Raw genomic sequence first — 26,919 nt, 5'->3', positions numbered from 1 at the left:
CAGGGGAGGCGCAAGGGTCGCGCATCCCCACATCCCCCCAACCTTAAATCACTTCTTATACCGGCGAAACATGTGACACGGTCTAACATCAACCCGTGCTTCGCGAACAAGATAGTACATGCAACGGTGGCTACGCTCAGGAAATGTCACACGCTGTCCATAACATACGAGCTGACTGTCCTTGGGTGCACCGCTGGCGTCCACCAGTCGCAGCAGCAGCTTTGCAGCCTCGACGGCACGATCCCAGGCCAGGGCTCCGGAGACGACGACACAGTAGTCGGTACGAGCAAGCGTCGCTCGCGCCGACTCGTCCTGCTGGCGGGAGCCGCCGTGGCTGTCAGTGACCGCCGGCTCTTTTGTCCGCCGCCGGGGGTTGTGAGCTGGATACAGCAGGCCGCCAAAGTCGCCGCGCCAAACTGGCCACAGCATCACCATCGCTCGGGGTGGCTCGATCGTAGTCCGGGGCAGCAGCGCAGACGATGTGCAGGTGACGGCAAACCAGGGGTGACTCCAATCACACTGCGTAAACTCAACACACTCGGCAAACACTAAAGTAGTGCAAGGGAGAGGAAGTCTGCATGCGCAACGCCCACGTGGTACGATGTTCAACTCGGCTAGCAAAAGATCGGGCAGCTACTCAGATGCTAAGTTCACGTGAACGAAGCTCGCTTCCTTGAGTCGAACGAGTAATTTCAATTCGTGCGAGGCTAACTAGAATGAGGTAAGCAAAGTGCAACACCTCAACGCCACGGTCCACCAGGTTGTGTCCCTCCACGTGCGACAGGCAGCTTCGTAAAGCCTTAGGCCTAAGACGTCGCTACGCTGATAACAACCGGCATCCAAAAAAAACAACACCCAAGATGAGCGCAAAACAGGCAGCCGCGAGGAGACGTCAGCTTTGTGAGGTGGTCGTACTCTGTTCGGGACGCCCACCGTCCCAGACGGTGTCGGAGCGCCCGGTGCCAGGCCGCTATACCAGTCAGCCCGTAGTGGCACCAGTGGCCCGCGGCCACCCGGCTCCCAGAGCCGCGACTTCATCCGAGTCAAAGAGATAGAAGAAGCTATTTACATAGGAAATTCGCACCACCCACGAGGCTTCCTTACTCACTCGCTTCAGGCTTGCCACTGCTCCGCGGGCGCTCAGCCTCGCTTTCCCAGGATGCAGACCACGTGGCTCTCATACCAACGAATGTCATTTAAAAAAAAAACACTTGCGGAAAGGCTTAGTATGTTGACATGTTCAAACACACTACAGCCACCGCCGCCTCGCTCAAGAAAGCACGCCGCTGACGATAGCGATCAAAATTCACGCTAGGCCTACGCTTCGGTTCAAACAAAGGTCTCAAACGAAGCAACCTTAAAATTATCGTCCGATGCCCCAAGAGTCCCACGTTGGGCAGCCAGATGTGGGGTCTGATGTGGGATATCTCACACCGTACTCTTGGGACAAAGGAACGACAACACAGTAGTGCAAACAATCACAAGGGCATTTATTGCACCTTTCATACATCAATGCCTGCTAGCCGAGTTGCTATCCACAAAACATGCCGATGAGCGCGCGACAAATCTAGAAGTCCGACTCACCGCGTCCTCGCGAGCGAATATGTTCGCCCCATGCTGGATCCCAACGCCTGGTCGTTCGTGTGTATGGTCGTGCGAGTCGTGGCGCGTTCGAAGGCGGCCACGCGAGGCGGTCTCGCAGATGCATCGGTCGCCGCGCACGCGGGAGACGTCCCCCGTCGTGCGCCGACCCGCCGGGAAAAAGGGCCGCTGCACGTGCGGCACGGCACGTCTGTCCCGCTGGCTGTCTGGAACCCAAGAGAGAGCGCCTTGTCTTTCCCAAACCCAAGAACCCGCGCAGCAGCGCGACGCTCGCGCCACCTCTCGGACTGCGCTTCAACCACATCGACCGCGCTGACGTCACGCAGGCCACGCAGCGAAGCGGGACCGCAGGAGACGCGCTATGCGGGAAAAACATCAGGGGAGGCGCAAGGGTCGCGCATTCCCACAGGCTAGAGGATGGCGGCGGTGTCAGCACAAAGCCCGCTTCATCGACACATCCTAGCTGAAGCGACGGAGAGTGGGGGATGCGCGTCTTGTTCCCCGGTCGTAAGTGGGTGGCAATCTTGCATTGCAACTCGCCATTCTTAACAGCGCCTCCAGGGCCCGAAAAATCTCAACTGTCTAGCGCTGACAACCACTAGGCAGGAAGAGAACGGCTGGTGGTCAGGGGGGGATTGATGTCTTGGCTCGCAGCGACCACTTATGTATAGATGTCACCGCCCCAAAACATCCAACAAGGACAAGCAACTGCAAAATGAACCCCACAACACGGCTCTGCGCCGAGATAACGTGCATTGGCTCTCACTTTAGACCCGCTAGGCTTCAAAAGAAAACAACATCAGTGCAGAAACAAAAAAAAATGCTGCATTTCGCTATGCCAATTTCTGAAGCAAATTCCTGCTGACAAATTCAGCAATCATGGAGGGAATCCTGCTAAATGAGAGGAAATCTTCTTGGCTTAAAAAAAATTAACACTAGTAACCCTAAAATTTAGGCGGGACCCTCAAACGCAGAATTCAAATTAGCCTGCTCAAACCATCCGCATTGCTATGTAACTTTCCCTTCTTATATCTAACGGAGAAGTTGTACTCTTGGAGAGTGAGGCTCCATCGGACCAAGCGGCCAGTTTTGTGTGACATTTGATTGAGCCACGTCAGAGGACAGTGGTCGGTCTTGAAGATGAACTTCGCTCCGTACAAGTAACACGACAACTTCTGGGCAGCCCAAACTAAACAAGCGCATTCCTTCTCTGAAGCGCTGTAGGCTTCCTCTCTTACATTTAGTTCACGGCTGGCATAGAGGATAGGATGCTCCTCGTTATCGTCACCGACCTGACTAAGTACCACGTCCATACCTCTGTCGCTTGCGTCGCATTGAACTATGAATTCCTTTGTGTAGTCTGGCGCGCGAAGCACAGGGCGAGAAACCAATAGTGTTTTCAAACTTTGGAAAGCGTTCTCTTAGTCCTTATCCCAGCGCACGCTACTCGGTGCTCTCTTTCGGAGGGCGTCTGTTAATGGACTTGCCATTTGCGAGTAATTCGGAATGTACCGTTGAAAGTACCACACAAGTCCCAAAAATGAACGAAGGTCTGTTTTTGTATGCGGCTGAGAAAATTCTCCAATCGCAGCTATTTTTCAGCTCGGCCGGCCGTCTCGTGCCCTGGCCGACAACATGGCCCAGATAAGTAACCTGTGAACAACCAAATCTACACTTTTCCACTTTCGTCGATAAGCCAGCTTCTCTCAACCGTGAGAACACCTGTTTGAGGTGCGATTGAAAAAATTGCTACATCGTCAAGATAGGGCAAGGCGAACCCCTGCAAGTTTTTTAGGACAATATCCATTAACTTAGAGAAGCTAAACGGCGCGTTCTTCACCCCGAAGCTGGGTGCGAGAGGGCGAAAAGTGCCTACAGGCGAGATGAATGTGGCATAGCGGCTGGCACTTTCTGAAAGAGGAACTTGCCAGTACCACCGCACGGGATCTATAGTTGAAATGTATTTAGCAGCGCTAACTCTTTCAATTCGTTCCTCAATGTTGGGTATCGGGTACAGCTGATCTTTAGTGATGGCATTTAACTTCCTGTAGACAACACACGGACGAGGGTCCTTGTTAGGGGTTTCTAGAGGTATTAGCGGTGACGTGTAGTCACTCTCAGCAGGCTCAATAACTACCAACTCTAGCATGCGCTGCATCTCTGCCTCCATAATCTCTCTCTGTCTTGGAGACACCCTGTAAGGCTTTGATCTTACTGGTTCGGTTGATGTCAGCTCTATTTCATGCGTTATTAGTTCGGTTCTACTCGGCCGATCGCTGAATCTGTCGAGATATTCCCCTAACACCTCTTTTAGCTCATCTAGCTGCTCGGGTCTTAGAGAGTGCGAGCTTACCGAGTGTTCTACTACTTCTTCTAGGCCGATTTTAGAGTTGGAGGTCGCCCTATACACCTTAAACTTGGTACTAGTGCCATCCTGCTCTTTGATAGTATAGTTAACGACTCCGCTCCACTCTATATACGGCTTCATCAAATTGCAGTGATATATCCTCACCTCCTTCCTGCGACCAGGCATTTTCAGAGCACAGTTAGTATCTGAAAGTTTGTGCAACACTTTAACGGGCCCGTCCCAGTGGTCATCAAGCTTGTTCTTTCTTGAAGGTTTGAGGATCATTACCTGGTCTCCGGCGTTAAACGTACGAAGCCTCGCGTTCTTGTCGTAATAGAATTTGGCGTTCTTTTGAGCCACTCCCATGTTCTTTCCGACTAGTTCTTGGGTTGCGCTTAGCCGTTCCAGCAAATTTAGCACGTATTCAACCACTGTTGGACTCTCCCCTCTTTCCTCCCACATCTCTCTTAACATTCTCAGTGGAGAACGGAGTGTCCTCCCATACACTAGTTTTGCTGGCGAGAACCCTGTCGCTTCATGTGGAACCGTTCCCAAAGCAAACAATGTTGCCGGCAGACAGTTCTCCCAGTCCTCCTTGTGCTCGTAACGGAGCGCACGCAAAACTCGCTTAAGCACCGAATGCCACCTCTCTACACTGTTTGACTGAGGGTGATAGACCTAACTGTGTATTAACTTTACTCTGCACTTCTGCAAGAATGTGGAAGTCAGTGCGCTCGTGAATACTGACCCTTGATCTGCCTGAATTTCGGCTGGAAACCCAACTCGTGCAAACACTGTCAAAAGCGCGTCTACTACTTCGCTGGAACTGAGCTCTTTCAAAGGGATTGCTTCTGGAAACTTGGTAGCCGGACACAGCATGGTAAACAAGTACCTGAAGCCCGATTTTGTTTTTGGAAGAGGCCCTAACGTGTCTATTACAAGTTGTCTGAAAGGCTCTGTTATTAAGGGCACTACCTTAAGTGGAGCTTTCCATGTCTCTCCTGGTTTACCAGAATGCTGGCAGGCGTCGCATGATCTTACAAAGTTTTTTACGTCTTTGAAACAGCCAGGCCAGTAGTATTCCAAAAGCAATCTTTCCTTTGATTTGTTTATGCCTAGGTGGCCGGACCACCCATTTCCATGACAGAGACTCAAAAGGTCCTCCCTGTACTTAGTAGGTACGACTAACTGATCTAAAATCCTTCCCTTTCGATCTCTGTAGTTCCAATACAACAAGCCTCCTCTCTCATGTATCGTCACGTTGCGCCTAGCAATGCCTTCTTTAGCTGTGTCATGTAATTTAGCTAAGCTCTCATCATTCTTTTGCTCGGCTGCCAGTGACTCTCTATCTACATGTAAGAGCTGATCAAAGTTCTTTGAGGCCGGTGATAATAACGACCCTGTCTCGCTTGTGAGTGCGTCAGCTTGCTCTTCCTGCAGGCTAGAACTTTGACACTCTAGTGCTACGATCTCATTCAGCTGGTCAGCTGGCAGGCTCTCCTCAACTGTTCTTTTGTCCCTCGGGCCTAGCTCGGATTCGGGTACTGAAGTTATCCCCTTTTCTGCTTCCGCTGGAGGAGCTTGTGCATTTTCAGCCGAAAGCACCACGACCTTACGAGCTTGGCCTCGGGTCAATGCCTGTACTATGCCCTCTCCTAGTTTGAGCCCTTTGTCACGCAGTAACTGATTCGAACGATTCGAAAAGATGTAAGGATACTGCAGTGACAAAAATTTGGAAACTGCAGCCTCAGTCTCTAGCTCCCCGAATGGTCCACTGATTTTGAGTTTGGCCATGGGCAGACACACGCTGTGTTCTTTTACAACCTGTTTTATCCATGCTACTTCTCTGGTGAAGTCATCTACCGTCACGTAAGAGGGATGGACAATGTCCATCGTGTCTCTTAGCACTCGGCGTGGTTTTCCATTAACTTACAGGTCGTGAAGATATGGACTTAAAAGTTCCATATTCTCATCTTTTTCTTTCACGTAGGAGAAAACTACGCTAGGCTTCCCGCAGTTTACGGCTATATGTCCCAGTTTGTGGCATTTGTAACAGCAAATTGGTCTTAAAGATTCGAATTTTCTTTTCTGTTCTTTTTGTGCGGTTTCTCCGTTAGGTTTCCCCTCGTTCTTTTCTGCGGGCTTTTCCGCCATACCTACAGGCTCCGATCGTCTAGTCTGCGCACCCCTTTTGAACGGAAATGGTTTCCGCGGTCCATTTCGACTGTCCAAGTTTCCGTCCTCGGTGTTCAGCTTTCTACGGGTTGCATACTCTTCGGCTAATTCGCGCGCCCTTTCCACAGAGTTTACATTCCCTCTGTCTTGCACCCACAGGTTTCACAGCTTGGGGGATGGTATTGTAAAACTGCTGTAGACACATGCATTCAATGATCATGTCTCTGCTGTCGTACGCTTCTGCGCTTTTAACCCACTCGATTAGGTTGGCCTTTAAGCTATATGCAAACTCCGGATATCCCTCGCTATCTTTCTTGCCTGTGCTCCTAAACCTTTGCCGAAAAGCTTCGGCTGAAAGGCGGTATTTCTTCAGGAGACTAGCCTTAACTTTTGCATAATCATATGCATCCTGTGCACTCAGTCTGGCGATTACTTCTGGCGTCTCACACGGCAACATAGACAGCAACCGCTGTGGCCATGTACTCGGGCCGAAGTTCATCTTCTCGCAAGTCCTTTCAAAATTGCATAGGAACAAGCCTATGTCGGCCCCGACCTCAAATGGCTTTAATAGCATGTTCATGCGGTGCGATTTTGCTTCACTTGATCGTCCCAGAGCGCCTTCACTTCCTTGTGACAACTCCAAACATTTGCTTTCAAGTTCAAGTTGCATTTTTCTTAACTCGCGATCTTTATCCTGTTCCTCTCTCTCTCTGTCCCGTTTTTCTCTTTCCCGTTCTTCTCTGTCCCATTTTTCTCTTTCTCTGTCCCGTTTCTCTCTTTTTTTCAAAAGTTCAAACCCCATTTCAATTTCTTCCTCAATGGCCTTTTTGGAAATTAGCTTCAATAATTCCGATTTTAGGATTTCCTTGCGCACATCTAGGCCAAGTTCCTCACCAACAATGAACAATTCGTCTCTCAGCAGTGTCCTTAACTCCGTGATTGCTGCTTTACTGCCTTGATCCTGCTCTCTAAATCTAGCTAGGAAAACACAACCTAGCTAACACTCAACAATCTAGCTTCCCTACTGTTCTAAACAGAACAACCACAAAATGAAGCCTAGAGAGTCAAAGCAAGAACCAAGCACTCACCGCAGTCACAGCACCGCGTCGCAAAGTCCATCTCGCCGCTGTCAGCCAGTTGTCAGGATTGGGGGCTCAATCCCATCGCTCGTGATCCATTGTCAAGATTGGAGTCCGGCATGAATTCGAAGGTAGCTGGCCCATGCCGACGTCCTACTTATCCACGCTGAGGACGTTGATGAAGGGAAGGACTGCTTCTCATCGAGAACGAGGAATATAGGTTTATTTACAATATTTATATCAGCCTAACATGACTGTTTGAGAAAGAGTGTCAGTCCAACATGACTGCTTAAGAAAAGTGTCCCGAGCATTCGCACCACAGCAGTTTTTAAACACTCGGTCCGCCGGCGATACAAGGCGGCGAACGTTCGTGTTTCATCGCAAAACTAGCCGCCTCCCGCAGGATGGCCTACGCACACAAAGGCACACACATTCCCATGTCCGGAGCCGACGTCCGAGGGGAGCCGTTCCGGGTAGCTCGGAGCCATTCTGGGTAGCTCGTTGTCTTTCGTCCCGGTCGGCGCGTGGGAAGCAACAAAAAACGGCTTTACCGCGGCAGCTCGCGCACACGTAGCAGATCAGGTCCGTGCTGGGGAGCTCGGGCACAATAGTTCGCCCGCCGAACTCGTTCCGTCACAACGGCGATTGGGCTAGAGGATGGCGGCGGTGTCAGCACAAAGCCCGCTTCATCGAACGCATCCTAGCTGAAGCGACGGAGAGTGGGGGATGCGCGTCTTGTTCCCCGGTCATAACTGGGTGGCAATCTTGCATTGCAGCTCGCCATTCTTAACATGATCTATGAAAGGTGCAATAAATGCCCTTGTGATTGTTTGCACTAGTGTGTTGTCGTTCCTTTGTCCCAAGAGCACAGAGGAGAACCCCACAAAATATGGCAGCAAGTGTGTAAGGATGCCTTCTGTATTGCTTTTTGCTGCAGAGCTTCAATTTTTGAAAGCGACTGCTGATTTGATTGTATGTTAGTATCCCTCGCCTTTTTCTCGTTTTCTTGTTTTTCTGTACCTGATTCCGTTGACTGCTGGCACTTTCGTTCATTGATGCGCAATGTCTTTTCCCCCGATTGTATCACTCCCTTCCCCCCTTCACTTCTGCCTTACCCCTTATATAAGGTATCCGTCTTTCATCAATAAAATTTAGTTGACAGTCAGCGTTTGAGTATCATCGTTGATACTTTGTGGTTGCATGTGTTTGCGCTGTTACAATTTTTATGTCACATTTCTCGTCATTGTTGATGCCTATTCAAAATGAGACGAAGTCTGTCCAGTGGCATCAACATTGGCAGATGCTGTTGTCATAGCACTGCAGATAGCATTTGTGCAGCATGGACTACCGGATGTCATTGCGTCCGATAATAGACCCGCCTTTGCAAGTTAGCAATACTGGGAATTCTTGACATGGAATGGGATATGTTGCATGCTTGTACTGCCCTATCATCCGGCTTCAAATTCTGTGGTAGAGCATGTTGTAGAGACGATTAAGGTCAAGAAGAGCGAGTGTGGATCCTTCCAAACCAATATTTCACGGTTGCTATTTCGTTATAGAACCACACCACATGAGGTCACTGGCAGAGCACCATGTGAAATGCTCATGGGAAGGAGGTTCAAAACACCTTTGGATGTTCTTCGCCCAAGTTTACACACTTAAACATAGTGATCTAGAAATCATTTTCATACCATCACAAGTTTTCCACCCACCTCTGATTATCGGCACATGTTACAAACCTCCAGACGCTGACTGTGCCTTCGTCAACCAATTCTATGATGCACTACATTCTCTGCTTGTAATGCACACCCGCTCAGCGTTGCTCTTACTTGGCGATTTCAATTTTCCATCAATAACATGGAACGATCTCGCCCTCACGGAGCTGAAATGTCCCATCGAAAATGTTTTTATTAACGCATGCCTCACTTTTAACCTATCTCAGCTGTCACGAATACTACAAGAGAAAGTGCACAATCACCCAGCGTACTAGACCTCGTGCTCACAACCCATCCCAATCACATTCCACCACTCATGCACTTACCTGGTCTCAGTGATCATGCAGTACTTTATGGTACATACTCTTGTGACCCAACACACATTAAAAAGCAAACAAAGACGTTAACACATTATGATAAAGGTGACAATGGCTATGAACAAGGAATTAAACGAGTTTTCTATAAATTTTATCAATGACTTTTCTCAACGTTCACTTCAGTCGATCTGGTCCCTGTTCAAAAATAAAATAAAAGAATTAGTTGATTTATATGTCCCCACTATCACCGTAACAGAACGTCCAGCTTCACTGTGGTTTAACAACGTGTTAAAGCGACTGAAAAACAAGAAGGAAAGATTAATTCCACAAAGCAATCTAAGGCACTTTCCGCATGGAATAGGATGTCACATCACTGAAAACGAATTCAACTCCCTTGCCGCCAAAACTAAATGTTCCTTCCTATCATCCACATTGCCGGCTTTGCTATGAAACAATAGCAAAAAATTCTGGCAAGTTATCCACCCTAAACCTTGTCGGCCTATATCGCTCTGTGAAGACCTCAACTTTCCCATGCGAAATGAGGACGTCGCTGAAATACTAAACTCGACCTCCTCTTCAGTGTTTACCGAGAAGCCTGTAAGCGATCTCCCAGATTATCCCTACTCTGATCACCATGAGATGCCTGGCATAACAACTGAAGCTAACGGAATAAGAAAAATAATCGAGTGCCTGAAACTAGCATCGTCAACTGGAATCGACTGCATCAATGCCAAGATCTTAAAAATACAAAATGCATTTCCAGCGCTCTTTTATTGCAGGTTTTCCAGCAATGCCTCGTGACTGGCATTGTACCTCATGACTGGGAGGTTGGCAAAATTCCTATGCACAAAAACGACCCCAAATCATCATGAAAAAAATGTCACCCTATATCGATTACAAGTGTCCTTTCAAAAATAATGGAGCACATAATTTATTCATATATTAAGAAATGTCTAATATCTGTAAATTTCTTTCATCCCTGCCAACATGGATTTCTAAAACATCGCTCATGCTCTACCCAACTAGCCCTGTTCATTAACAATATCAGCTCCAGCCTAGATGTTAACGTGCTCATTGACGCACTGTTTAAATTTTCAGAAAGCTTTAGACAAAGTTGCTCACCAACGCTTTCTACTTAAACTCTCGCATTTCAACCCCCTTGTCCTAAACTTGGTGCGTTACTTCCTTACTAATCGTCAACAGTTTGTGTGGGCTAACAACCGTGCGTCTCGTAACACATTGGTTGTCTGGGGTGTGCCCCAGGGCCCGGTTCTGGGTCTTTTGCTTTCCTAATTTGTATAAATTACCTTCCCCTTCATATTCAATTATTCGATTATTATTCGATTAACATTTGATTATCTGCCAACGACTGCGTTATCTACAAGAGCATCAACAGCAAACTTGACTCTACTAAGCTCCAAAATGATCTGCATCACGTCGAAAAATGGTGCGACATGTGGTTGATGCCCCTCAACACAGAAAACTGCAGTCATACTCTTCCACCATCGATCGTCATATTTCACATGTTACACAATTTACGGTTCCCAAATATCTTCCCTACACTCACATAAATATGTTGGCATCTGCCTATCTGGTCATCTTACATGGTCATCTCACATAATTAACATCACAAACGAAGCTAACCGTACCCTCGCCTATTTACGTCGAAATCTGCATCACACCCCATCCTCTGTAAAAATACTTGCTTACCAAACGCTGCTACAGCCTAAACTTGAGTATGCCAGCACAGTTTGGGACCCCCATCAGATTAACCTTTCAAACATGTTGGAATCGGTTCAAAATTGTGCTGCAAGGTTCATTTATTCAGATTACTCTTATCTAACTAGCGTCACAGCACTAAAATCCGGGGTTAACCTTTGCAGTTTTGATTGCCACCGCAAAATTTCGAGGCTTTCCACTTTTCACAAATTTTATCACTCACCGATTAACCCAGCTGTCGTCAGTCTCGCTTATTGACTATCACTCCGCATAAGTCAACAAAAAGCTGTTCATCACATACCCATACTACTGTGCACATGACTTAACTTTTTGTCCAAACGGCAAAACATTGGAACAAGGTACCCTAGATGCTGTAAACAATACCGACCCTGATAAACTTGAAGCGGTTCTGGTGAACATAATTAAATAGTGTTATGCATTGCTTGCTCTCTCCAGGTTGTAAGGCGCTGCATCGAAAGCTTTACATGTATACATCAAGTGAACTAACGTCTTTTTTTATAGTGCTAAATATTACTCATATCTACATTTATTTATTTTACTGCTAGATGTGTTGTATTTACTACTTGTTTGTATTTGTTATTCATAGTTTTGCATTCTTGTATGTAGTGTTCTTTTCCTGTTGAATTTTTTCTACGTACGGTTAACCATTCCAGATAAACCTGCAACAGAGGTACTATTTTGAGGTACATAAATAAATGAACGAATAATCAGGCGGCGGGATTGAAGTCACTGCGCTCCTCCAATGTAAGAATTTGCTGTAATCGATGCTGCTCCATTTCTGTAGTGCGCTGGATGAGTGTTGCCTTAAGGTGGTCATAGGGGTGGTCGATGGGCAGGGAGCATAGAAGATCACAAACAGCAGCATTTGTTTGAGGCGGAAGCGCTCCAACGACAAGATTGAACATGGTCAACTGCGAACAGAGGCGGTGATGGCGGAACAAGGATTCAACGGTAATGAACCAAAGTTCCAAGTCCAATGACCAGAACTCGGAGAGCTTGAGAGCAAAGACCTCAGGCTCACGGGGTGGCTGCAGTGATGACGGTACTTGAACGGAGGAATCCAAGGCCATGGCTAACTGGACAGAAGGCAGACTGCGAAGACAGCAGGGCTAGAGCTCCTGGTGGCAGTAGGCCTAGTGAAGCGGCTGAGGCAAGTGTAGGGCTGGAGCTGAGAGCAATGATGTGAAGTCCAGTCACTAAATTGTGGGAGAGGAAAAACTAGACAGACCTGGTGTCCACAAATTATATTTTAACAGGGCCCGCTCAATCAGGCTGGAACGGGACCTGCTAACCTTTGATCTAGCCTTTGAGTGCTAGCCTTTGATCTTGCAACTGCTAATTCCATTGTTCGCACACCGTCAGCGTGCTGGGCACATAGCCGCACGCTAGAGCTTCCTCTCAAACCAAATTCTCGCTTGAATGGGCGTCAGAGCATCCCCGATGGGCAGTGACCCCGCCACTATTCCACCACACATAAGGGGCATGTTCGTCATCACAACACACTCGCCGCCCACCACGACGGCAGAAGAAGAGCGAGGGCGACAAGATGTACACAAGACGTACGGGACCAACTCCATCGTGGCGTACGTCAACGCAGCCCAGTACTCTGATCGACCAAACACCTACGTCATTTGTGCCGTTCCAGGCCCAGGATTCAAGGTACGGACAGCCTTGAGCTCTCTATGCGTTGCCACCCCCACCGAAGCAGAAAAAGCCGCCAGTGCATTGCCGTGGCCTCAACAGATGCCTGTATAGCTATAATCAACTCCAAAACCGCCATAACAAACTTTGTGCAAGGAATAGTGGCACAGACCACACTAATGCTCCTACAGTCACCACACAACAGATAAAAATCACGCTCAATAGAGTTGCAGGGTTCGTACACAAAATTTGGCTGAAAATTCAAGAACATTTCAAGGATTTCAAGGATGCAAAAAGGCAGAATTCAAGGAGTGTTAGCATAATTTTATTTCCTCACATGACTTAGGAAAGGAGCCCTATTTTCACATTAATTTCTCTTTCAAGAGCTGTTATCTCCGCTTCTTTTTCTTTGGCTGTTCGACGGAAACTGTTGGCCTTGACAAGACAAGTCAGGTCATTTTTTGCTTCGGCGTCTTCCGAAAAGCGATCTGCTGACTCCTGCAAGCACTTAAGAGTTATTTCGAGCTTTGTCTTCTTCTCTTGCATGCTCTGTAGCTCTAACTCGAGTTCTTTTCTCTTTAAGGTTACCTGCTGTGCTACAGCTTGCTTCTTCTGTTCGTCCATGTATAACGCATACCTATGCCTGGCTTGGCGCACTGATGACTTCAGTTCTTTCGACAGCGGAATGTTAAACAGCCCACCGTGAGTTTTCACGGCCTCGCAGATGACTCACTGCGAGGTATACGAGAGCTCTGCCATATTTTCGACCGCGATCTGCTTGTTTACACTGAAACCTCTTTCTACTGATGCCTGCCCATGGCTAAGCAAGAGAAGGACCTTCAGTACTTCCCACAACATTGAGAACGCCGGGTCATGCTTCAAAAGGCGCACGAAGAGAACGTCAAGGCATTCCTGGTCTCTTTCATAGTTTTGCAGTTCATGCCGTTTTTCTTGGCAGAACTGAATGTACTGTGCACACACAATATCGCTCTTCTGCTCAGAAAGAAGCTTGCTGTCAATTAAACAGTTAAGAACAACTTTCAGCTTCCCAACCCACATTTCTGTCTTTGACATCTCTCTGGGGTCGAAACATGACAACCTTCGAACCAGAGGGTACCTAATAGGACTTCTCTCCATGATTTTCAGGATCATGTTCACAATGAACTTCCAACACTCACCCCTAAATTCAAAAACACACTTGGTACTCGCTTTTCCGCTCTTTAAGATCTTCTCAGCCACTTGTCCAACGTCCACCTTCTCAAGTGACGTGTAATTGGCAGTATCATGAACATCAATTCGCAGCAGTTTCGTGATGCTCGTGGCTTCCGTCAACACCGAGCGCTTCATGAACCTTGGAAGGAGGCTCCTCAAGACAGTTTCAAGCTCTTTCGCTAAAAAAAAACGTCTTTGGAGAATCACTCTGAAAAACAGTCAAGAAAGGCTGCACAACCATTGCAACGTTTAGGGAAAAGTTCAGTTTCGCAAGTGCAAGCTGGTCCTTTAGAAAATCACTGACGTTCTCATACGCTCTACATTTCGGCAAGGGTAGCCTATGGTCGCTCACTGCTTTGGTGTAGTGCCTCAAATGCTCCCATGTAGCCAGGGCTCTCTCCAGTACTGGCACGTTCTCGACCCAATGGTGGGGTACGAAAGGAAGTGGAAACAGCTTGCTCCTTGTTTCTTCAACAAAATCTTCATGGCGGGCCGGTGCATCATGGAAGAGTGAGAATAAGCTCGACAGAAAGGTGTCAACTGGCCAGCTCATCGCATGCATTCCTGCTTTGTAAGCATTATGCACTGTGTGCAAGCCACATGAACCAATATCCAAGCACTGAACTTGAAAGTCATTCTTCATGTGCTGCTGCAACTTGTTGAAAAAACTCCAGTTGACATTTGGGTCGTCCATCGAGAGCTGCACAATCCTGCTCAGGGGAAAAGACGCGAGTGTTTCTGTCAACTTCTGCATAAGGTCGTCCGCTGTGCTGTGACCCATAAATGTCGAAGTCAGGATTCTGGTTGTCACCTCACAGTTGTTCCACAATCTGACATAAACATCAAGTTGTTTTCTTTGCAGGTATTCATTCAAGGTTTCACCAAAAAGCACAACAAAATTGTCAGACTTCTCCATCATTTGTTGTACCTGTGAAGTGAAAAATGGGCGTAGACCGTGGCACGCGACGTACATTCATTTTTTCTCAGAGCATGTGAAGCTTCTCGCGACTTCGCTATCCGGAAACATCTTTTGGAATAGCTGGGGAATGGATCCACTGGAGCTGTAGGAGTAGTGTGACGACACAACTTTCATCATCCACAAGATCTCGGCTTCGATCACGGAATCATGCTTTATGCAGTCTTCGTCAAGTGTCGCAGCCAGAGAGGAAGTTGCCGTGGTTTCACGCTTACAAGGAACCGTGGACATCAGAATTGCCGCTTGCACAAAACTTGCGACTGATGAGCAGCCCTCACCTGCTGCAGTTTTGGATCCGTGCTTCTGGTGCCTTTCTGGTGGCTCTTCAAGGCAGATTCCCCCATCGTTGCAATGTCGACTGTCTTCTGACATATTGCGCACTTTGCTCGATAAGGATCGCTTGGTTCCGGTCTCACCCAGTGACGCTAGTCTGTATGTTGCAGCCACGCAGACTGAAACTTGCACTTCCCACCTGGCATCTTGTCAAAGCAAACACACAACGCAAACACGAACTTCTCTGAAATGGCGCGCATGAGGCCGACAGACGGTCCAACTATAGTACCTAAAAGAGCACTCACGAGTGAGCCGAGCGCGGATGTCGCGGTAGCACCGAAAGTGACGCCTGCTGCCGCGGGCCGCTTGGTGCTCTGCACTACGAGACTGTGCCGGACCATGCTGAGGCATGGGCGGACTTCAGGCGAGACACGACGCGAGCCTCCCCATTTGCCCGGCGATCTGCCTCTGTTATTTTCTTGTCTCAATCCGCGATACATTCGGGGTCTGCGGACGCGCTGGGTAATGAGAGGAGCCGTTTCTTTCCACGTCTCTGTCTGGAAAATCACAGCTTCGCGACCTGTTTGAAGTTTCTTTTGACAGACGAGCGCACACATTGACGCAAAACACCCACTTACAAGAAGAAAGGACTGCAACGAAAGCATCAGCAAGGCGCGAACTTAACTACGCATTGCAATCAACGCATTGCAAGCGAACGCCAGTCGAACTCCCCACGGTTTAGCATGGTGCCGACAGGCATCGCAGTCTGGTGGCCCGCGGCGGCAGGCATCACTGCCTGTGCCAACGTCGCGCGTTGCAGACGCTCAGTGGACGGTGCACTAGAGTATATTCTAGGCAGTATAACCAACCGAGCGATATGCCTCGCATTGGATTGGATTAGATTTCCGACGCATATTAGTTGCCAGACGACGTAGGGGCTGCGGGATTTAAAACCGAAACTTCTTGATGTTGCCCTTTAGTCAACACAACTTGTTTTCATGGGCATTCGTAAGGGAAAGGGCCTTTAAAATCAGCGTGAGTTGCAGAGGTTCGTCGTTAATTTTCTCTATCGGAACAAATCCCATGGGATTTTCAAGGATTACAAGGAGCTCACGGGCGTTCAAGTAGTTTCAAGGGCCCTTGAACTTATACTGTCAATATCAAGGATATTCAAGGGTTTCAAGGGGCTGTGCGAACCCTGGAGTTGATATGGGTCCCGGCTGACACAGGGAATCCAGGGAACGAAGTGGCCCACCAACATGATCGAAGGAGTCGTCAGCCAAGCAGAGGGCCTGCTGAAACCGGAGACCTCAAACGAAGTCCTGCACTCATATCCCGACATAAGCCCATATTACCGTCTTACACGACGCACTAGGCCTGCACCATACAGTAAACTAAACAGGTGTCAAGAGATCACCTGGCGCAGGTTACAGACACCCTCATACCCGAACCCCTACGCATACTCGCACATTTACCTGGACAGAGTAAGTCCATACTGTCACCTGTATGGCGAGCTAGCTATGCTCAGTAACATCTTCTAGGACTGTGAGGAGGACCCCTTCCCGCTGATCTCTTGGCCTCTCCCTCACTTTCATCATGGGAGGAAGCACTGCTTAGCTCCATCCCGGATGTGCAACTAAGCCGTGGAGCGAACCGAAGATGATGATGATGATATGTAGTGTTTATTGGCACAAGGGCCAAGTGTGGCCAAAGAGCGCCAAGGCAGTGTTGATAAGCTCGCAATGTAATTATGAGTTCTATGGGGTTAATGTAAAGTGGCTGTATAGGGGCCTTAAAAATAGTCGCTCTAGAGTGCGCAAAATCTATATGTAATAAGAATATGTCGATGACAAATGACGTGTTCTATGTGTAATAAAATCCATCGTGAAAGAGTGATGCAATACAGAAAATATATTAGATGGTGAAATTACCTGGAGCACCACTGCCTCGCCAAAGCCCTTGAAACACAAGGGCCTAGAGGCATGTGCTATATGAAACATATCACAGCGGCATCCTCTAAACAGAGGAGACGCTACGAGTGTGTGGGGCTAATAACATGTAATACAACATCTTTCAGGAAGCCCAGGACTTCGCTGGAGTCAAACAGCGGTTCTGGGCCTAGTAACATTACTGGATGAAGGGGGATGTGCTGGCGGTATGCTAAGGGAAAATGTTTCTTTCTTTCAGATTCGGCTTCCCGACACTCCAGAAGGACGTGGAGGACGGTCAGCCTCTCCCCGCATCTACCACAGGTTGGAGGCTCGTTTCCGGTGAGTAAAAAGTTATGTGTGCCAAATGTGTGTCCTATTCTCAGACGACAGAATAGGACATCTGTCCGGCGTGATTTTGTTACGAAAGGCCGGAATCCTAACTGTGGCTTTATCACATGGAGCTTATTATTTGTTTCCGCGTCCCATAGCCGTTGCCACTGGTTCCGTAGTTTCCTCCGTAAGAAGGGCTTCAGGTCCGTGACAGGAACTGCAGCGGTGGGATTAGCAGAATGCGATGCAACTGACGTGGCCATCTGGTCCGCAAGAACGTTACCTTCGATGCCCCTATGACCTGGCACCCAGCATATGATGACATGCTGATTACCTATATACGCTTTACACAGAGCAGAATAAAGTTCGTTAATTACCGGATTTTTGTGGTTAGAGAATGCCATCAAGGCCTTCACAACACTAAGGGAATCCGTATATATGACTGCTTTTTGGAGTTTTGATTTCCTGATATGCTTCACAGCCGACAGTAGTGCGTAGGCCTCAGCCGTAAAGATACTAGTTTCCGCATGCAGTACATCGGTTTCCGAGAAGGATGGCCCGACGGCTGCGTAGGACACCCCGTCGTGTGACTTCGATGCGTCTGTGTAGAACTCCGTGCAGGAGTGTTTGTGCTGGAGTTCCCGGAAATGCATCTGGATTTCAATCTCTGGAGCGTTTTTTGTAACTTCCATGAAAGATGTATCGCATTGTATCAACTGCCACTCCCAAGGAGGTAGCAGCTTGGCTGGATGCATTAGGCGAAGTTCGAGGAGTGGAACATGCATTTCATGACTAAGCTCCCTCACACGCAGCGAGAAAGGTTGTCTTACGGAAGGACGATTACGAAATAGTGTAGCATATGTCATATCATTAATGGCGTTAAAACAGAGATGTTCGGGATTAGAGTGGACTTTCAAAAAATATGTTTGGCTGATGTATGTTCTCTGGATATGAAGTGACCACTCATTCGATTCTGCATATAAACTTTGTACGGGACTCGTTCTGAAAGCTCCAGTGGCTAAACGGATACCCAGATGGTGAACAGGGTCTAGCATCTTTAGTGCGCTCGGGGAGGCAGAGTGATAAATGACGGCACCATAGTCTAGTCGCGATCAAATGAGGCTGTAATATAGATTCATTAAACACTTCCTGTCGCTACCCCACATAGTCTGGGATAGAAGTTTCATTATGTTCATTGTTTTCAGACATTTTTCTTTAAGATGTTTAATGTGGGGGACGAAAGTGAGTCTGTAGTCAAGTATGACACCTAGAAATGTGTGTTCTTTGTTTACAGGTATCTGTTGTACACACACTTCTAAGCAGGGATCCGGAACCAGGCCTCTCTTCCTTGTAAACAAAACACAAGAACTCTTATGAGGATTGATTTTGAATCCATTTTTCTCTGCCCACCCTGACACCTTGTTCAAACCATGCTGCACCTGTCTCTCGCACACTGCGAGGTTACAGGATTTGAAACCTATTTGAATGTCGTCCACATAGACGGAATACAAAATGGCCGGTGGTAAGGAAGCACGAAGTGTTGTCATCTTAACAATAAAGAGTGTGCAACTGAGCACGCCACCCTGGGGTACACCGGTTTCTTGTGCAAAAGGACGTGACAGCACATTGCTTACTTTCACCCGGAAAGTATGATTGGACAAGTAGCTTTTTATTACGTTTAGCATATTACCATGAATGCCCATTTCTGACAAATCTCTCAAGATTCCGTAGCGCCAGGTCGTATCGTACGCCTTCTCCATATCGAGGAATATCGATAAGAAGAACTGTTTGTGTACAAACGCGTCACGAATATGTCCTTCGATACGTACAAGATGGTCGGTTGTGCAGCGCCCTTCTCGGAAGCTACACTGAAAGGGATCAAGCATTTTGTTTTTTTTCAAGGAAATGGATGAGTCGCCGATTTATCATTTTTTCAAATACCTTACACATGCAGCTTGTGAGGGCTATCGGGCGGTAACTTGCCACTGAAGAAGGGTCTTTCCCTTGTTTCAAAACAGGGACCACAATGGCTTCTTTCCATCCCGTTGGAAGGTACCCTGCGTCCCAGATATTGTTGAAGAGTGTAAGTAGTGTTACTTGCGTGTCATTGTGTAAGTTTTTGAGCATTTCATACATGATTCTATCGGATCCCGGTGCAGAGGTCTTGCATGCGCTCAAGGCAGCTTTCAACTCGGCAGCACTAAAAGGGCAATTGTACGGTTCATTCTGTCGGCATTTATTGATGAGTGGCTTGCATTCTTGTATTTGTTCATATTTTAGGAAGGGTTGTGAATAATGATTTGAGCTTGATACACTCTCAAAGTGTTCCCCCAGTGAGTCGGCCTGATCTTTCAGTGTATCGCCCTGTGTATTTACTAGAGGGAGTGAATATGTTTGCCGCCCTCTAATTCTATTTACGCGGTTCCAGACTTTCGCCTCATCTGTAAACGTGTTAATACTTGATAAAAAGTTCTGCCAACTTTCTCTTCTGGCCTGCCTGCGGGTTCTCCTGCCTTGAGATTTTACTTTCTTAAAGTTGATAAGATTCTCTGCAGTGGGGGAAGCGCGTAGCAACCCCTACGCTTTGTTCTGTTTCTTACGAGCAATCCTACATTCGTCGTTCCACCACGGGACATGCCGTCTGCATGCCAAACCACTTCCTTCAGATATGCATTTAGATGCGGCATCTATTATGAACGCTGTAAAATACTCCACAGCGGCATCGATTTCTAGAGAAGACATATCAGCCCATGAGATTCTAGTTAGATTTCGAAATTTCTCCCAGTCGGCTGTATCTATATCTTCCACCTAGGAACTTGTGGGGGAAATTCATTTTCTTTAGATGTTCTTAGCAGTACGGAGAAGTGATCGCTGCCGTAAGGATTGCTCGTAACTTCCCATTTGAGTTCAGGCAGTATAGACGCGGAAACTATACTAAGATCTATTGACGAAAAGGATCTGTTTGCAAGAGAGTAATATGTGGGTTCTTTCTTATTTAGAAGGCACGCTCCAGAAGAAAAAAGGAACTGTTCAACGAGACGACCTCGCGCATCGATGCGAGAGTCTCCCCACAAGGTGCTATGCGCATTGAAATCACCAAGAACAACATAAGGTTCTGGCAATTGATCTATATAGGATTGAAATTCATGTTTCGTTAATTTGTAATGTGGGGGTATGTAAAGAGAGCTAATGGTGATGAGTTTGTTTAGGAGAACAGCTCGAACCGCCACTGCTTCGAGAGGCGTTTGTAGCTGTAAACGTTGACACGCAATGCTCTTATGGATAACAATGGCGACACCGCCCGATGATGCGACAGCATCATCGCGATCATTGCGATAAGTTATGTACTGTCGGAGAAAGTTTGTATGTCTGGATTTTAGGTGTGTTTCCTGTAGACACAGCACTTTTGGATTGTATTTGTGGATGAGTTCCTGCACATCATCAAGGTTTCTAAGAAGACCTCTGATGTTCCATTGTATTCTGTGCCCACCAGGTGGCTGCACCGTGCAGACCATTCAGATTTGCACTTCTGCTAATCCCATTAAACTGCACAGCCAAGCGGCCAAGCCCTGTCTCCTTGCGCTTGCGTTTGCGTTTGCCCTAATACCAGACTCGCGAAACGCTATGCGGTTAGTAATCTTCTGGTGCAAACTGACGGCCGCAAACGTGCAAATCCTGGGGCCGATCGGATAACGGCAGTCCGATGTGCTGCAGCAAGTTCACTCGTCTGCTGCCTTGCAGAGGGACACGATGCCGCAGCTTGACATATTCCCAGTCGCTACATTCGCAGTACACAATGCAACAAAGTCGAATCATAGTGCTCGCGAAAAAACTGAGACCGACTCTGGCTGCAGAGCTCTTGTCAAAATGGAATATGTTGTAACACAAGCAAACGACGCTTGTTGTGTGCCAGAAGTGCTTAAGTGTAGTGAGATATTGTTGTGCATTCTCTTTCTGTTACTTTCTTTTCATAGAAACAAATTAACTAACATTCCAACTATTACGAACATCATTTATTCACGATAAAGGTGGAAAAATTATCGGTGACACGCCCTGGGCAGCCAATCGGATAGCTCGCCCTAATGACGTCATGTGGGTGACTTACGATATATGGCTAAGGGCGGCTGAAAATTCTGCTGATCAGTGTGCTGCGATCGGCAGCGATGTAGTTTTAAAACCTTGTAATAAATTGCATGCTTTACGCGGAGCACTTAGATGCGTCAATTAATGATCAGAAGGACCTATTCTAACGACTCAGTATGTTTGTACAAAATTATCAAAATTGTTTCAGGGTCCATTTAAAGGGGGCATGACATGGTCACCCAAGAATTTGTGGTATTCCGCGAGAAATTGTAGTGAGGGTCTATTACGGCTATACACGGGTAAAAACTAGGAAGTGTTAGATATGGCGCCGTTTCCTGAGGCTACTTCGAGTTCCCCAGACCACATCGAATCGCAGCACAGCTAATTGAGGAATGCAGAAGCAGGAAAGCACATTCCAGAGGAGCGCCCGCGCAAACAAGTTTGCGGCCCCCAGGTCGTGTGCCGCCGAGGAACTATTCAATGCTTGAGTCTTCCAGAAAGCGAGGGGATAGCATGGCATTGTTGGAAGTAAAGTGGGTGCCAAACAAGACGGCGGTAATGCGCCATGACAGTCGGACGAACCGGGAAGGCCCAAGCCTACCCCTCTTCGCCTTTGAAGAAGGCATTTGCCACCACTGCGGAGCGGTACCACCGGGAGCAGGTGGGCCCTCGTACAATAGAGCATGAGCGCCCCCCCCCTCTCCACCTTAGAAGAAGTGCATTGCAAGTCAGCGAGGCAAGACCGCAGAGAGCCGCCGGGTGTGACACCGCGACACGGGCGCCAACGATTGGCCGAAAATGGCGTAATCTGAGCGGACTCTCCCATTGGTCAAACATGACGCGACTTCCAGTGCTTGAAGGGTTTATAAGAAGCATTCCAGAGAGACCAGAGCATTCCCTGATTCCCTGATTCACCTCTCTCGAACTTCTTGCCGCGGGCCGCAGCGTCCGAGTTGCTGCCGGCCCGTAATGACTGTACGACGGTTACTTGAGTCTCACCTCTCTGTATATAATGTAAAATAAACCCTCCCAAGTTTGGTTTTCATCCCGAAGTCCGTCCTCCAACCCCTATAGCAGTAAAAGCACATTTCTGCCAAAAATACGAGCTAGAAGTTGCTGGCTGTAAGCCCCGCCCTCCGGCGCCTACTGCCATATTGCCAAGCCATGAGTGACATCATGCACTTCATGGAACCAAGCCATAATCTGCTACAAAATCAGCCATCGCACCATGCGAGATCGGAGCATAGCTGTCGTTTGTTGCTGTATTTGCTACAGATGCCATGTGCCATGTCTTCGACACCGCCAACTTAGCGTGATGAAGAAAGCGACGAATCTTTGAGCAGCAGATGCAGCAGTTACTTAGTATACGCTGCAAATTTGGACTTCGACCTCATCACCACCAGCTCAAGTGACGAAATATGGCCTCAGTGATTTGCATGCGCTCACTGGTGCACGCAAATCTTGGAGGCCATGGATGAAGACAGCGTAGTAAACGTGGTCAAGAAAGATGGCGACAACGGTGTTCCACGAAATGCTGCTGCTTTTCCGTACTGTTGACGTTTCATGCATGCAGCCCTGCTTAGCTATATTTAAGCAGCCATTCATGGAAGATGAAGTCTGCTGCTACTTCGCACAATGCAAATCATTCTACATGCAGATTGTTTGCTATTATGCATTTCTCTCGGATCCGTACTCAACAATACTATGATTTTGTTAAGCTGCCACGCGTTCCTACCAATTCCTTTTTTTTTTCCCTTCTGTAGTTGTGTGCAGCATAAGTAAACAAATGACTGCACACATGTGGCCACGGCGCAAGAATTTTGCGCAATGTACGCTTTGGCTGACCCTTTCCTTGGACTTGCTTTATTGCACCCAATATCAGTAAAGAAAAATAGCAAGGTGTAGTATAGTGTCGCCGACACAACACAAGGCTAACGTTTGGCCGGGGCACTGCTTGCCGGATGGGTCGGTGTCTTAATGCGGTTGACATTATCTGGCTGCAGCCTAAGCTTTTTCACAGGTACCCCAAATTCAGCGAGCAGGTGCAAAGCATCATTCTAGCTGTCTGGTGTGAAGTGTTTTGAGAACAAAACAAAAGTCTCAGATAAGTGCCACTCTTTCCTGCCCACATTCATCTCCCAAGGCTTACGCTGGACGGTCTCCGTAGAAACCTGACATACGATACGAAGCACTCATTGCTCTGTTTGCTCTGGCGCCCCAATGACACTGTTTCAGCCGCTGCAAGTTGAACAATTCCAATGGCAAGCTGAACAAGGCAGAAGTTTCCCACATGCGCGCACAGATGAAACACGGATTCTTCACCGCAATTTACATCTTAGCTCGGCAAGCATGTAGCCTGTGACGTCACGGCTCACGAGCGTGCCAGTGTTGCTCCACTGTTATGCCGTTCGAGTGTAATATAAAAAATTAGATTACATACTATGTGCTGGCTCAAATGTGCTAAAATTTTGCCGTGTCTTGGAAATTGGGTGTCGTGCCCCCTTTAAGTTCTTATGCATGAATTTGAGAATGTGGCCCAATTTGTCCCAGCATGCTGTGGACACCCACCCTTCAGTGTGTTTGGAACGTCACAGACTGAAGAGAATGAAATGAAAGAAAATCACACAACTGCTATTTAAAGCTGTGTCGGCATCCACCGCGCAGTAAGCAGCTAGCAACACGACTTGGCAGCGGGGCAGCGCACGGAGCAGGGTGTGATTTTCGTCAACTTGCATTTTACAGGCGAAACGCTCGACTACTGACCAAGTGCCTGCGGTACAGCTGCGTCAAGATACAGCGGCGTCGTCCTCATGCGCCGGTGAATTGACTGGTTTTGTGGACACGTGACACGCTCGCTTAGCCTGGCTTAAAAGGACGCCACGATCATCGCTGGAACCACTTGGTAGCGGGGCAGCGCACGGAGCAGGGTGTGATTTTCGTCAACTTGCATTTTACAGGTCTGAACTCTCATTACTTCTGCTAATTTTGTACGTACTGCCTCTGCTGCCTTACAGTCAAATTTTTGCTGCCCGTCTGTCAAATTTTTGTACGCCTGTATTTGAATCGTAACCTGTCCCAATGGGAACCGAGATAGCAGACCTAAAACGCGAATTCCGGAAGGAGTTAAGGGAACTAAAGCAATCCTTGGAATTCATAAACAAACAGTATGAAGACATGAAACAGAAATGTGCTAGCGTCAAGGAGGAGAATGCGGCTTTAAAGGTGTCCAATGATCTTTTGGCTCAGGAGGTGGACAAATTGAAGGCTCAGGTCCGTGATAATTCTCTCAGGATAACAGCTCAGGATCAGTATTCAAGAAATAAGAACATCGAAGTGAAGGGAATTCCAGTTGCAAATAACGAGAACCTCGTGAACGTGCTTGGAAAAGTAGGTGAAGCGCTGGGTGAGCCTATAAATGAGCAGGACATTGAGGTTTGCCATCGTGTTCCTGTGTGGAACAGTGGGACGGATGGAACAGATGGGTCGAATCAGAACATTGTTGTGGTCTTTAACCGGCGGTCGAAAAGGGACGCAATTGTTGAAAAAGCACAAAAGACGAGGTTCACTACAACTGAGCTAGGATTTGCCACTGAGCAACCCGTGTTTGTTAATGAGCACCTGGCCCCTCAACTAAAAAAGCTACTTGGAATGACTGTGGCAAAGAAAAAGGAAATGAAATGGCGCTATGCGTGGGTGAGGGGAGGCAAAATTTTTGCTCGTAAGACGGAAAGCTCCCGTATGCTACGTGTAGCATGTGAAGCCGACTTGGAAAAGATGATGTGGTTCTTTCCTACTTATTGGCGCGTTCATTCTCGTACTTTTGGTTCGGATGGTTATGCCACGTGACGTTGTCCGGCCATGTGGCGGTGCCTATATCTCATTCTTGCATTGCAATACGCAATCAGCTAGGCACAAACATGACGAACTAATGATGTTTCTTGCTGAGTTTGGTTTCAAATTTGACGTCATCATGTTCACAGAAACGTGGTACGAATCTGAAGGGGAAGTACTTTACCTGCCTGGTTTTCGAACTTTTTTTCTAAATCGATCACATCGCCGTGGTGGGGGTGTTTTGCAACTTGTATCCGAGCACATGCCATGCAGCTTACTCACCGAATTCTCGATAGAAACGCCAGATTATGAAGCCTTATCCTTACAGTATCAGAAATCTGTATTTGTTGTGCTGTACCGCCCACCGAATGGTAAACTGGACGCATTTCTTTCTTTTCTAGAGAGCGTGCTCAGTTTTGTGTCATTAAATAGGCTGCACATTACAATTGGGGGTGACTGTAACATTAATCTATTGCAAGATACATATCAGTCACGAGAATTGCAGGTAATTTTGGATTCATTTGGTTGCAAAAATGTTATAAATGAGCCAACACGCATCAGCCACTCTTCTGAAAGTCTTCTGGATTTATTCGTAACTAACAGCATTGAAGACACGATACAATCGGGTGTTGTCTCAGCAGCCGTGAGTGACCACTTACCTATTTATATGTTTTGTAAACACGGTGAAATTATGAAAAAAAGTGTGAATCATTCTGAGTCATTGATTGTTCAAGAGATAAATCCGAGAACATTAAACAACTTTACGGAAGAAATCCAAAAAATAATTTGGAACCCTGTCTTTGAATGTGTAGACGCTAACAAAGCCTACAACATTCTCATTTCTATCCTTACTGAAGCCTACAGAACCTGCTTTAGATTCAAAATGGTAAAGAAATCCAAGAAGATACGTAAGCCCTGGATCACAGATGAATGTCTCAATATGATAAGAAAAAAATATGTGTTGTATTCCGTATTTCTGCAAACAAAAAATCGTGCAGATTTTCTTGCTTATAAAAAACACAGAAACCTGGTGACAAAGTTTTTACGGAATGCTAAAAACAGCTATTTTGAAAACCTCTTGGGGAAACCGGGCGCTCGTGGTAATGAAATCTGGCGCGAAATGAACAAACTATTACAAAGGGGAAGCCGCCAAAATGAAGGACTTGAAATAATAATTGATAATGAAGCATTTAAAGGGCAAAATTTGGCGAACAAGTTTAATGAATATTTCACAAATCTCGTTGATAGCATTCATGATGACACTGCCACGAGCTTCCTGGACATGCAGATTACGAACAGTGCTTGTTTTGAGCCGGTATCTCCGGAGGAAATATTCTTAGTATTTTCATCACTAAAAAACAGTAAAGCGCGTGACATAGATGGACTTCAAATAGGACCTATTAAGTTTGTACTCGATCTCCTGGTACCGGTTTTCACCCATCTGTTTAATACTTGTTTGTCTACAGGTGTTTTTCCAGACAAAATGAAGCTCGAAAAGGTTTCGGTGTTGTATAAGTCTGGAGACAGAAACGATTTGTCCAACTACAGACCAGTGGCAATATTACCTGTTATTTCGAAAGGTCTGGAAAAAGTTTTTTGTAATAGAGTGACAACATTTTGTAATAGGTTTTCGATTATAACGTCTCAGCAATACGGTTTTCGAAAGC

The 26,919-nt window shown here is 47.2% G+C and overlaps 1 protein-coding gene and 1 pseudogene across 2 annotated transcripts in view; both read right to left on the bottom strand.

Annotated features, from left to right (window-relative positions):
• Positions 1-26,919, bottom strand: part of xmas (RRM_XMAS2 and SAC3_GANP domain-containing protein xmas) — a 580,140-nt gene that overhangs the window by 203,565 nt on the left and 349,656 nt on the right. The window lies entirely within an intron of this gene.
• LOC139059921 (uncharacterized) lies at positions 12,959-15,478 on the bottom strand (annotated as a pseudogene).

Source organism: Dermacentor albipictus, chromosome 5 (assembly GCF_038994185.2).
Source record: "Dermacentor albipictus isolate Rhodes 1998 colony chromosome 5, USDA_Dalb.pri_finalv2, whole genome shotgun sequence".
Taxonomy (NCBI): domain Eukaryota; kingdom Metazoa; phylum Arthropoda; class Arachnida; order Ixodida; family Ixodidae; genus Dermacentor; species Dermacentor albipictus.
The sequence above is the reverse complement of the archived record's forward strand: the minus strand, read 5'-3'. Positions and strand labels throughout refer to the sequence as shown.